This window comes from Herpailurus yagouaroundi, unplaced genomic scaffold, assembly GCF_014898765.1.
Source record: "Herpailurus yagouaroundi ecotype Mexico unplaced genomic scaffold, PumYag 141, whole genome shotgun sequence".
Lineage (NCBI taxonomy): Eukaryota > Metazoa > Chordata > Mammalia > Carnivora > Felidae > Herpailurus > Herpailurus yagouaroundi.
The window spans coordinates 42986485-42996627 of record NW_024412396.1 but is presented as its reverse complement, the minus strand read 5'-3'; the positions used below and the strand labels follow the sequence as shown (position 1 = coordinate 42996627).

Below are 10143 nucleotides of genomic sequence, written 5' to 3'. Positions count from 1 at the left end.
AAAAAAAAAATTTTAAAAATAAAATACTGCACTTTGGTCCTCATCACTACAAGCATTGCTTTATTCCAGTTCAGGCCAGAGCTGTTCCTCCCTTAAACATATACACTAAAGGTCCTTTGAGTCATGATGCTTATAAAAACTACCTCAAGTTGTAAGTTCCTAGGAACTTTAAATTAAACTCGTGAACAGCCAGTTTTACTGGACACATCTGGCCATGAAACTAAAATGTCTCCTGTCTAGTCACAGCATGCAATTAGTTTTCATGAAATATCTCAAAGCAGAATCTTAGGAGGTTGTCTGAACTTCAGATGTTCCCCAAGAGAGGTCCAAAATACAATTACTTAGGAATTATTTTCCTAAAACAGCATACTTATCCCAGGACTAATGCTACAAGTTTGCCAATTCCAGCTTGAGAATACAGAAACCCAACACGTCTTTAGCATATTCACTGGCAGATAAAAGGCATTAATGATACTCTTAATATACACGTATGATTTATACGTAGGTAAAAAAGCAATCAAAGCTGAAAAAGCAATCAAATACTTGTAAGTCTACAAGTATTTCTCTTACTTGAGATACTGATACCACTAACATAGAGGTACCTCCACAGTTACACTTCCACACAGCAATCAAAAAAGCATAAAGCAAAGTGTGAGACTTTCCATTGAAAAAGGCTTGGAAGAAATCATTCTGAGTATTGAACAGCTTTTAGTATAACAAAAAGCAACAAAGCAGAATACTTTTCACTACTGCATTTTAAGAAGTAGTGTTCCATTGTGAATAAGAACACATATGTTAGAATCAGACAGATCTGAGTTCAAACCCTACCCCTTCCACTTACTAGCCTTTGTGATTCTGGGAAAGTTAGTTAATCCTTATATAAGCCTTAAACTGTAAAACAGGAATAATACAACCTACCTTACAAAGTTACTTAAAATGTTAAATCAAAAATGTTTGAAATGCACTCACTACAACACCTGAAACAAAAGTAAATATTCAATAAGGTATAGTTATTTATTATTAACAGTCTTTCAAGACTAGAACAATTTCTTTTTTTTTTTTTTTTTCAACGTTTATTTATTTTTTTGACAGAGAGAGACAGAGCATGAACGGGGGAGGGGCAGAGAGAGAGGGAGACACAAAATCGGAAACAGGCTCCAGGCTCTGAGCCATCAGCCCAGAGCCCGACGCGGGGCTCGAACTCACGGACCGCGAGATCGTGACCTGGCTGAAGTCGGACGCCTAACCGACTGCGCCACCCAGGCGCCCAAGACTAGAACAATTTCAACAACTACTTACTTTTGCCAGTAAACCAATTAACACAAACTCTGAGATACTAAATAAGGTCCCTGATCTTGAAAGGGATGTCAAAAACCAAACATTTAGGATCAAAATTTAATTATAGGGGCACCTTGGTGGCTCAGTGTCCAACTCTTGATTTTGGCTCAAGTCATGATCTCACGGTTCATGAGATTGAGCCCAAAGTTGGGCTCTGTGCTGACAGCACAGAGCCTGCTTAGGATTCTCTCTCTCTCCCTCTCTACCCCTCCCCTGCTCTCCCTCTAAAATAATAAATAAATACTTTAATTTTTTTAAATTTAATTTTAAAAGAAGCTTAGGTTTTCAAACTGTTAATGGTAAGAACAAGGGCCCTGCTGTCTTTTTAATCCTAAACACTTTTCTCTCCTATGACCATCAAAATAGGATTAAAGAGCAATCATTTGATTTAAATGTTTTCTTTTAATAAAACATTTCCCAGCAGAGACTGAATCAACATTAAGAGAATCAAAACAAATAGAAGAATGTGAATTTGATAAGGTTATATCTTCTTCAATATCAAGGATATAAACAAAAGGCAAAAAATGGGCAGGGAACAAATTGTTCAAATGAGAAATATCTAACTTTTAATATCTTCTATTTTAAATTATCTTATTTGTATTGGAAGACAAAACCTTTAAACCACAGATGTTACATATTTACATAGACTCTTCAATGCATGGAAAATTTTTTAAATCTTACAAAGTTAATTAAGTGCCCACTTAAATTTTTGCACTCAATAAAGGAAAACATTCTAACTAGGGTAAAGTTGTTTTCTGTTTTAAAACTAAAACTTTGCCTAAGATGTCAAACTCTATTAAAAATTATGAACTATCAGAGGAATAAATTTACTAACTTAATAAACTTGTAACAGGAAGAAACTTAGCACGTCTAACTCCATATTGCTTCTATTTCCCTTGCTGCTGTGACCTACAGCTTAGGAACTTCTGATTAGCATGTTAATCATTGAAGGAATTTTGCTTATGGCAAAAACTGCTTTTTTACCCAAAACCTATCTCACTTGAGGAGATAAGGAAGTATGTACAGAAATGACTATGCTATGCTTAAGATTTACAGGAACACATGACCAGATTCCTATACTGAAAGATCAACTGACCAAAGATAAAGAAGTTACATGACCATCCTCCAATGTCTACAGATGTCAGTCACATTTTGACTCCAACCCCCAATGCTTCTAAACAGAGCAGGATGTGATCAAAGATATACTTTGAGAAAAATTTATAGCAGTGGTATGTACCTATACAGAAAAGAGATGAGCAGACCAGTGCAGGGCCACCTAGGTGGCTCAGTCAGTTGAGCATCTAACTCTTCATTTCAGCTCAGGTTATGACCCAGGATTGTGGGATTGAGCCCCACATAGGGCTATATGCTGGGTGTGGAGCCTGCTTAAGATTCTCTCTCCCTCCCTCTCCCTCTCTCTCTCTCTCTCTCTCTCTCTCTCTCGCCCTCTGCTCTCCCCCGCTTGCTCTCTCTCTCTCTCTCTCCCCTTCCCTCTCAAATAAAAATAAAATAAAAATTGTTTAAAAAAGACCTTAATTGTTTTAAAAAAAAGTAATAATATGAGAAAGATGTAGCAAGTGATATTATTCAATCACACAAATGATTTCTTGAGGGGTCTTAGACAAATGACCTCATTTGTCTGCATCCCTGCTCTCACTTGAAAATTGAAGTTTGCCACTCAGCCACAACCTTAAGATTCTCAATGGGAAAATTCTACAAACACATCAAGGCACTGTGTTAACAGATATAAAATAACACTAAAGACTATGACCTACAACTTGCTTTCATTTCTAGCTTTTTCTTAGCAACATAACTTTGGAATTATGCTTATGCCTCATCAGTTTAACCACTATCTATCTGTCTCCAAAAAAAAGCAATCCCTTTCTGAATAAGAATGTACCGAAAGGGAAAGAGTCAAGATTAAACATGATAGGGGCACCTAGTTGGTTCAGTTGGTGGAGTGTATGACTCTTGATCTCAGGGTTTTGAGTTTGAGCCCTATGTTGGGTATAGAGATTACTTAAAAATAAAATCTTTACAAAAAAAAAAAAAAGATGAGACATGACAGAGTTTTAATAGAGCCTATGAAGGTCTAACTACCTGCCTTTATTTCTCTCTTTGTAATCTATAGTCCCAAGTAAAGGACAGAGAAGGGGTACAAAGCTCCTTACATAACTGTTAGCAACAAAAAGAGAACAGTGGACAAGATACAGGTCTCCCCCATTATCCAAAAGCATTCCTATGAAACCCTTCATAATGCAAAAAGGCATAAAGTGGAGAAGCAATTACTATTAATGTATATGGAAAAAGTTTTGAGCATTCCCAGATCCAAAAAATCACCTCTCTTAGGTTTTCTGATACCTTAGGACAGACACATCTTGCTAACAGATGCACAAAATAAATTGAGATAAAGCACAGATGCTCAAAGACACAGTTCAAAGTTCTGGCAGCTTAATACTGAGATGCTGAGTGTAGTTCTCGGGGAAGGAGTTGGGCAGCGCCACTCTCCCTGGTCAGGTGCATGCTGCCTCTATTATAAGGGCTCGCTGTAAAACAAATGTGGAATGCTATTTCTGCTTTTCATCTTTTTTCATAAAAGTTAACATCCTCTTCAGATTTCTTTCAGTTACTTATAGAAGGCTTAAGGACAATGTACAGTGCCTAGCAAAGAGTTTTGCTCACAATTGCTGAAGATGGAATTAAAAAGAAAAAGAAGACAGTATGAGATACAAAGAATAAGTGAGTTAAGCAGGCATTAAGAGGGTGCAGGCAGTAATAGCATCCATTGGCAAAACAGCTAGGATACAACAGTAAAACATGATTTTTCTGTCTGAGGAACTTACAGCTTTGTGAAGAAGAAAATTTGGAGGAAAGAGATAATATACACCATGCATCTGGAATGACGTAATGCTCAAATTAATAAGTAATGGCTACCTTTTACTGAATGTGTCAAACACGGTGCAAAGAACATTACAGACATTATCTCATTTAATCCTCACACCCCCATGAGTCAGATATTATTATCCCTGCTTTTCATATGGGAAACTAAGACCTGGAGCTAGGATAAATAACTTACTCAGGGTCATAAAATCAGCAAATAGTGGGGCTATGATTCAAACCAACATCTAAGGCCAAAGCCACTCTTAACCACCAGGAACCAGGCTGATGATACTGAAGGTGATGGGAAGTAAGCAGGTACTGAATAGATTTTGAAATGTAGCCAGCTAGATTTGCTGAAAGATGAAGAGCAGGGTATAATTGAAAAGGTGTTAGGTAATATCTATAGAACCAGATGACTATATCAATGAGATGCAATGCCTTATCAAAAGACAATCCCTTTCTGGCCCCTACTTTCCTTCTCTAGATACAACCAATGGGCATTTCTTTGAGCTGTGAGAGCCAGTTCATAAAGCATATAAAAGCACCCCAACCTGGGGCGCCTGGGTGGCGCAGTCGGTTAAGTGTCCGACTTCAGCCAGGTCACGATCTCGCGGTCCGTGAGTTCGAGCCCCACGTCGGGCTCTGGGCTGATGGCTCGGAGCCTGGAGCCTGTTTCCGATTCTGTGTCTCCCTCTCTCTCTGCCCCTCCCCCGTTCATGCTCTGTCTCTCTCTGTCCCAAAAAAAAAAAAGTTGAAAAAAAAAAGCACCCCAACCTACTCTCCTTTTTAACTTTCTATTTTGAAATAATCTTAGACTCACCAAACAGTTGCTAAAAGAGTAGAGTTCCTATATACCCTTCAACTAGCTTCAGCTAATGTTAACATCTTGTGTAACCATAGTACAACTATCAAAACCAATAAATTACAAGTGATGCAATACTAGTAACTAAATTTTGCCAGTTGTGAGTAATTGCAAATAAAGTTTCCATAAATATTCTTGCACATATCTAGTGATGCCCTATGTCTCAGGGGTCCCCAGGACCATGCTCTGGGAGATGATTCACTGAAAGGACTCACAGGTCTCAGAAAAGCTGTTACCTTCAGTTATAGCTTTTTAGAGCAAAAGGATACAGACTGAAATAAGCAAAGAGAAAAGGAATATGAGCAAAGTCCAGTAGAAACCAGGCACAAGCTTCCAGGTGTCATCCCACAGTGGAGTTGCATGGACATGCTTAATTTCCCCAGCGATGATGTGTGACAACACGTGTGAAGTGTTATCAACCAGAAAAGCATGCCCAAGCCCTGGTATCCAGAGATTTTACTGGGAGTCAGTCACAAGGCATCTAGGACCTGCATGACTAACCACAGCTTTCAGATTCCAGTCCCCATAGGTGTTCACCATAAATCAAATTGTTTGCATAAACTATCTGATCCAACTGGTACTGTGTGGTCCAAGGCCTCCAGCATATGAAAACACTCTTCTAGAAAGAATATTCCAAGGGCACCGAATTTGTCTCAGAGACAAGAGCCAATCTTTAAGATACGCCTTTCTCGGGAATGTGCTGGGTTTGGGCAATTCACACCAGTTAATTCTTTCCTACACAATCTATGAGTGCATTTCTGAGCTATCTCATTCATTTTAACAATGGCATGATATTGTATTCTCTGGATGCACCACCACTAATTTAGCCTACTTATTAACCTTTAAGCTGTTTCTAGCTTTTGGCTTCTCTCAACACTAAAAACAAAGTTTTAGAAGTTATAAAGAGCTACACAAAAGAAAATACAACTTTCTGGAATTATTGTCAGTAATGATACACAAAGGTTTAGTCTAGTATGAGTTTTAGTCACCTGAATGAATAAAAGGGTAGCTTTCAGAGTAACTTGATTTCAATTGTGAATGAACAAACAGAAGGCACTTATGGAAAACAAAAAAAGTTGTAAAGGACATTTCTCATCGCATAGAAGTCCTATAGTGTTTGCTTTCGGCAGTTATAGGAAGTAATCAAAGTAAACCAAAAATCAGGGGCACCCTGGGTGGCTCAGTCGGTTAAGCATCTGACCTCAGCTCTGGTCATGACCTCAGTTCATGTGTTTTAGCCCCGCATCAGGCTCTGGGCTGACAGCTCAGAGTCTGGGGCCTGCTTTGGACTCTGTGTCTCCCTCTCTCTCTGCCCTTTCTGTGCTAGTACTCTGTCTCTCTCTGTATCACTCAAAAATAAATAAACATTAAAAAAATTTTTTTAAGTAAACCAAAAATCACATGACCATACAATAACATTACACAATAACAAACTATAGCTCTAGAGTTTCAATAACTTTTATATATGTATCTAGAGCCTAGGATTCTTATTTTACAATCAGAATGCTTCATTAGGCTTTCACAATAAATGCCAAGTACTGAGTTTTTATGTTAATAAGAATAAATGTCAAAATTAGGGGTACATACACTCTCCCCTATCCTGTAAGTCATAAACATAATACTCTAATTTTGTAACTAATAAAGCCTTAATTATTTTAAATGTATGGGCCTAGATGCCTATTTTTTTTAATTTTTTTAAGTCTGTATTTAAATTCCAGTTAGTTAACTTACAATGTAATATTCGTTTCAGGTGTACAATTTAATGATTCAACACTTCCATACAACATATTTTTTTCATTTTTAATGCTTATTAATAGCTAAGATAAGATATAACCCTACAAGATTAAACTTACTTTGCATGATGGGACAGCTAAAGGTAGAAAAGAAGTCCTGGGCACCTGGGTGGCTTGGTCGGTTAAGCATCCAATTGTTGATTTTGGCTCAGATCACAATCTCACAGTTGGTGAGATCGAGCCCTATGTCAGGCTCTGTGCTGACAGTGTGGAGCTTGCTTGGGATTCTCTCTCTCCCTCTCTCTCTGCCCCTCCCTTGCTCATGCTCTCTAGAAAGGAAGGAATGAAGTCCTGGCCCATGTGAAGTTTACCAATAAACTGAGAAAAAAAGAATGTATTTTTATGCTTTTGTCAAATAATAACAAAATGCTTAACCTTACAATATGTGCCTCACAAAAAGAGAGACAAATAATTTCCACTAGTTAATGATTTAAAACACTTACGTCTTTAAAATAAGAAATACACATATTTTAATTCATTTTTCTGCAAACAGCTTTAAACATTTAAAAAACATTAATATTTTGAAAAAAACTTTGTTATGCAATAAATTAGAGTAATGCATATTCTTAAAAGGCACATAATCAAGAACAACAATCAAGATGACAACAACAGGAAAATTGGTTATAATCACATCTCAGTAAAATAGTTTGTATTTTAACAACAACTTTCAATGAAAATAAGACACTTTCTTCTTAGATTGTTTAAATAGTATATCCAAATTTTTCTTGATATACCACTTTTCTAAGTTCACTTATTCCCATATACTAGTCCCATATATATGGTCCCATATACTAGTCCCATAGACACATATGTCACTGGTTCCCATATACTAGAAAATATTTATACCATATCAAGAAATAAAGATAGAACAAGATAGAAGGGAAAGAGAAAAGAACTTTCAATGCTATTCATATACTAACAATTGAAATTAACTTTGTTGAATTCTCAGAGTACCTGGGTGGTTCAGTCAATTAAGTGGCTGACTTTAGCTCAGGTCATGATCTCACAGTTTGCAGGTTCAGGCTCCGCCTCAGGCTCTATGCTGACAGCTCAGAGCCTGGAGCCTGCTTTGAATTCTGTGTCTCCCTCTATGTCCCTCTCCCGCTCGTGCTCTGTCTCTCTCAAAAATAAACAAACATTTAAAAAAAAAAAACTTTGTTGAATTTTCTGAAACACTAAAAATTTAGACCTTGGCACTTTGTGCATTTTTTGCATCTGGGTTGGCTTGTTCAAAATACAATTTGAAGCATTTTTGAAGAAGCATCTTGAAAGTTAAAAAGTTAAACTCCTTTTATCAATGTATTTTTATTCCCCTTTATTCAAATAGCTTATAAAACTCTAAGATGGAAAACAAGACAAATTAACAACATGGCTAGCATGGCATATTATAAAGGTTAGTATAAAAAACAAGGCGGGAATGTCAGCAGTAAGCATAAAAAAATCAAATTATGTTCAAAAAAATAAAGAAAAATATTCAAATGGATGTAAATATTATATATATATGGTAAGTATATTTTTATAAGCCTTAATTATAAATTTTTTTAAACTTTTCAGGTCTCTTCACAAAACTCTTAAAATTAGTTCCCTCCTCCGTAAACAATAGGTGCATTACCAGTAACCCATACTAAAACTTAATCATCATTTAATAAATTACTTTCCTTATTCAGCTCAAGAGATAAAACTTTACTTTCAGTTGTTCTTTGCAGATGTTGAAGTTAGTATACAACTCTGTGATATTATTTCAGGGTCCCATATATACTCTTTTAAAAATTAAGATATAACTGACATCTCACATTATATTAGTATCAGGTATACAATATGATTCAATAATTGTAATTTTATTAGCTGTTATTTCCTAAATATTACTTGTCCATAGTATGAGGCCCTGGAAATCAGAGAAATAGAAGACATAATCCTGTCTTTAAGAAGTCGACAGTTCAGGGGCGCCTGAGTGGCTCAGTCGGTTGGGCGTCCAACTTCAGCTCAAGTCATGATCTCACGGTTGGTGAGTTCATGCCCCACATCGGGCTCTGTGCTGTCAGCTCAGAGGCTCTGTGCTGTCAGCTCAGAGCCTGGAGCCTGGAGCCTGCTTTGGATTCTATGTCTCCCTCTCCCTTTGCCCCTCCCCCACTGGCACTCTCTGTCTCTCAAAAATAAATAAAAACGTTAAAAAAAAAAAAGAAGTTTATGTTCATTATTATTCTGTAAGTCTCAGAGAAAAAGATAATCCCACTACAGAAAAAAGTACCAAAACTGGCATCCAAAAGATCTTGCATTCTACCCATTAATTGCCCTCTCCTATGCTAAGTATCCTTGAACAAGTCAGGTCACGCTCAGCCTGTGTCATCTGTAAAATGAAGGAGTTAATCTAAGTGACCTTTAAGACCCTTTTGGCAAGAAAAGCCTATTATTTTAATCTGATACATAATTTACAATATGTGTAATAACTATTCTGTGTATGGTAATTAGAAGTCTGTGATAACAAGGCAACATAAATAACCATAACCACAATTTATTTTATGCGAGCAATATTTAAATTCTTCTCTTATGTTATTTTCAACCAGTATCTACAAACAGTTTTAGAGTGTTCTGGTTTTTTTCCAATACTAGGATGGACACACTTTTAAAGACAAAGATTCTGCATCATACATCCCAATAGCAGAATGTCCCTTACACCTCAGCCCCATAAACTACAGGAAACAGGATTCTGCAAGACTTATAGAACTGCATTCTCAAAACATAGTCTGTAAATATGTTCAATGGTCTGTAAATTCTGAGAATTTTTAACTTTTATGTCATTTCAGTGATGGCCTCAAAATATTAGTATAGACACTTTATAAATGAAAACTGCAACATGATGTCAGTGTCTGTTTTCAATCAAGTGATGCCAAGTCATATCACACTAATTGTCAGGGACTAATGAGAAAAGAGTAATGGCAGACTTTAAATGTATATGCATTCACACCCAGGTGACGGCCAAATGATGTCACCCTTCCCAAACAGAAGAAGGTTCTGTAGAGAGAAAAGAGGTGGGAAAGTTGAGTCACCATATGACCTACAGGAGAATATGTATATGTATACAAAACAGAAGAATATGTATATGTATATACACATACATATATGTATACATATACGTATTCTCTCTCCCTCTGTATTATATACATATATATATAATCCAAAAGAACCTGTGCCATAAATTAATTTATTTACGTTGCAAGCAATAATTTGATTTAGCAAATCATCATTAACAGCACAGTAATTAATTTGAAT

General features: G+C 36.5%; 1 protein-coding gene and 1 long non-coding RNA gene across 8 annotated transcripts in view; both read right to left on the bottom strand.

Annotated features, from left to right (window-relative positions):
* The window catches only part of RAD51B (RAD51 paralog B), a 647789-nt gene that overhangs the window by 582589 nt on the left and 55057 nt on the right, over window positions 1-10143 (bottom strand). The window lies entirely within an intron of this gene.
* LOC121031957 (uncharacterized) lies at window positions 3306-6324 on the bottom strand. Its single transcript, XR_005791003.1, has 2 exons — window positions 4993-6324; window positions 3306-4769 (listed from the first exon to the last, which is right to left on the bottom strand). It is a non-coding gene; the product is annotated as an uncharacterized LOC121031957 (long non-coding RNA).